General features: G+C 43.0%; 1 protein-coding gene across 1 annotated transcript in view; it reads right to left on the bottom strand.

Moving 5' to 3' along the window:
* NONO (non-POU domain containing, octamer-binding) overlaps positions 1-3,208 on the bottom strand; it is an 18,070-nt gene extending 14,862 nt beyond the window's left edge. The window contains exon 1 of the mRNA XM_006767942.2: positions 3,086-3,208. The gene's annotated coding sequence lies outside the window, so the exon portion shown is untranslated. The remainder of the gene's footprint in view (positions 1-3,085) is intronic.
* Between the last annotated feature and the right edge of the window lie 395 nt (positions 3,209-3,603).

Here is a 3,603-nt window from a genome sequence, read left to right as displayed (position 1 = left end):
GGGGAATTAGCAAAAAATTAAAAAATTAAAAAATTAAGAAAAAGGAAATCATTATTTTAAAATAAGACATATATATATATATATATATATATGAAATAAAAGCATACAAAATTTAAAGTCTATCCCAGCAACAGTTGGGGCAGGGTAAGGTGGGCATTAGAATCAGATATTTTCCTATTTGAGTCACAGATACTTTTTTTTTTAGAGTCCCAGCTATTAAACATCTCCCTTCCCTGACCCCAAAGTAGCCTATAACAGAAACTTGAATGATTTTCACAGCCATTTTTTTCAACTAGGTCTTATCTCTGGCTAGAGTTCAAGGACTCTCTTTTTTTCTTCCAGCCTTTAACTAAGGCACTAGCCTCAGTACCTTGCATCCCATTCAGGAATCTACAATTTATAATTTACATGTTAATAGAAATCCTTAGAGATCTATTCAAAACTAAAATAATAAAAACTCTCTACATCTTACCACACCTCATCATTCCATTTCAAAAAGATGTTCTAGACCAGTTAAGATTACTTCAAGGGAAGTTATTTTATTTTAAAAAAATCTTTATTGTTGAAGGTATTACACTTGACCTCTCAGCCCACTCCCACCCCCTCACTCCGCTATTGTCAGTGTCTATTGATTATGCTTATATGCATGCATATAAGTCCTTTGGTTGATCTCTTTTGGTTGCTCTCTTACCCCCTCTCTCCCCCCCTGCTTTCCCTCTGAGGTTTAACAGTCTGTTCAATGCTTCTATGTCTCTGGATCTATTTTTGTTCATCAGCTTATGTTGTTCAAGGGGAGGTTATTTTTTATTTTAGAAAGTACAGTGTGGCAGTTAAGGTGATAATACAAAATATTGATCGACCATCATGTCAGGCACTGTGCTAAGTCTGCATTATCTCCTTTAGTAATCACAACTATTATTCTTCTGGATAAGAAAAATGATGCCTGCCCTGGCTGGTTTGGCTCACTGGCTAGAGCACTGGCCTGAGGACTGGGGAGTCCCAGGTTCGATTCTGGTCAAGGGCACATGCCTGGGTTGTGGGCTCAATCCCCAGTGGGAGGTGTGTAGGAGGCAGCCAATCAATGATTCCCTCTCATCAATGTTTCTGTCTCTCATCCCCTCCCTTCCCCTCTAAAATCAATTTAAAAAGAAAAAGAAAAATATGCCATCCAAGGTCACACAGTGTGATGGAGCATGGAGTGGAGAATCTCATACTCATCTCTATACTACAGGCTTTGTAATCACTCATTTCAATTTCAGAGTTCCAAACTAGCCACATTACCTAACTTGAGCCTTAATTTCCTCACCTGAAGATGGGGATAACAGTATCTACCTCACAGGGCTGGTTATTTTAAGGACTAAATGAGATAATGTACATAGCAGACACTTGTTCCTGCTGGAAGCCACTACCTTTATTTCTACATATGGTAGGTGCTTCAGTTAGACAAACGTCATTAATTACATTCTTCCTCCACTCTTCTGGATGCTAGCAAAAGTCACTTGTATAATCAAATTCCCTACCTTTGTGTTTTTAAATAAATGTCTCCATAATGCTTATCTTTATAATCTTCCCTTTCTGTTTGTTCTTTCCCAAGCAGGCATTCAATGGTGAAGACTACGTAATATTGTATAAATCCCTTAAAACAGTGCCCAGAGAGTAGCTAAGTACTCAGTAAGTATTGTTCCTATCACCTACTTCTGATGATGACTACCAATACAATTTGAAAATATGTGCAGAAATCACTGCCCCCTAACCATGGGGCCTCTGAGAACAAAGTACAAAGATCAGCATCAAGGATTTCTGTCTGTAAGACTAACCCTGATGAAGGACTTGCTTGAGAAACTATGTATCGCTGATTTAGAAAGACTAAGGCTACTGAACATGAGATACAATTGCACAAGTGTTTAGATACAGGACCAAGTACATTACTGTATCACATATCTGAAAGCTAAATAAATGTCCCCTTAATTTTCAGTATAAGGATCAACTTTTTAAGTGGAAACATTCGGGAAAATCTGGTTAAAATCTACCAGACCCGATGGCCGCCAGGATGTGGATCAGCCTGAAAGCTGTAGAATGTACTAAGATGGTAAGGTCCTTTTTTATTTTCTAAGAGTTTCTTAGGACCTTTCATTTGATAACAAAGAAGCTGAACAAAGACAGTATAAATCTAGCCAGTGTACTTCGACTAGAGTTGGCAGATTTATCAAATAAAAATACACAACATAGTAAAATTTTTATTTACGATTAAAAATAAAGGATTTTTGTGTAAGTCCCATGCAACGTATACTAAAAAATAATTCGTTGTATGTGTCAAATTCAAATTTAACAGGGCGTCCTATATTTTATCTGGCTACCCTACACCTACCTCAACCTAGATTTAAGATAGCAAAGTGCCTCCCAGTCTTCTCTAACCTTGACTTCTCTGTTAAGAACACAAAGAAAGGTGTCACCTTACGACAATCGTTTCTCCGAGTGGAAAATAGCCAATAAAAAATCCATAAAATTAAGTTTCATTTTTTAAAAGTGATGCTACACGTGGGTCGAGCAGCTTAGGCAACAAGACTAAAAGTAAGGGCATACAGGAGCCTGAGGAGGACAACGGAGGGGTCTGGACGAACAGAAGAACTTCCCAGGTAAGAGTTCTGACAAAGAAACATCGCTCGGGGTGCCCCAGTTGCTCATTCGGAATTCATGGCCTCGCGAGGCTGAGGGGAGGAGCGCCCTACAAAGCACCTCCTCCTCCTGCTGCGACTCCAAGGCTCTGGGATGATAGACCCCACACCCTCAGGCCCAGGGCGGCTCAAAGGCCCAGGAACATATTGACAGGGCTAAGGTTCCAGGCCACGTCGCACAAAGAAAGGCGGCGGGAGAGGAAGCGGGAGTCGGGTTTGAGTGCGATGGGCCCCCCGCGTGCGCGGGTGGGCTGGGAAGCCAGTGGGATGGCGGGCACAAGGCCTCAAGGGGCCTTGGAAAGGGCCGACCTCCCTCCAAACCGAGCCTTGCCCTAGCCTCTTCCTTCACCGATTGTCGCGAGAAATCCTATTCCCCTCTCACACGAGAACTAAGTCGTCCCCAAACTCACCCTCTACCGACTGTTCTCTCCTCAAAGTAACGGCGACGCTACACGGCCTCTACCGTCCCAAGAAAAGAGCGCGCGACCGCCGGAAACGCAACGACAGAGCTCGGTGCCTCCCCAGGGGTACAAAGTGGCATTCTTGATTGGTTATCTGAACTGCCAATCAAGATTCTTCTTCAGAGGCGGAATCAGTTTTCCGCCATTTCTACGATCGTATTGGCTGCCGAATGCAAAAGGCTTGAGTTCGTGTGAACGACGGATGGGGACAAAGAGCGAGGCTTTGTACCTAATGCGCATGCGCTAGTTTCGTCTGCTAGAGACCCAAAAGGAAGGGGGGTAGGGAGGGGATGGAGGCTCGGAAGGAGAGACATAAACGAGCTAACGGAAAGACTGGAAGACCAGGTGATGCGAGGTGGGAAAGGAGAGGGAGAAAAGGAAGAGTGAGGAAAATGGGAAGACAGAGAGAAGGGAAGGAAATGTGCGCGTAGGCGTGCTCTGAGGATTCCTGCACTGCGCCTGTGCAA

Source organism: Myotis davidii, unplaced genomic scaffold (assembly GCF_000327345.1).
Source record: "Myotis davidii unplaced genomic scaffold, ASM32734v1 scaffold1983, whole genome shotgun sequence".
In the NCBI taxonomy this organism is placed as follows: Eukaryota; Metazoa; Chordata; class Mammalia; order Chiroptera; family Vespertilionidae; genus Myotis; species Myotis davidii.
The sequence above is the reverse complement of the archived record's forward strand: the minus strand, read 5'-3'. Positions and strand labels throughout refer to the sequence as shown.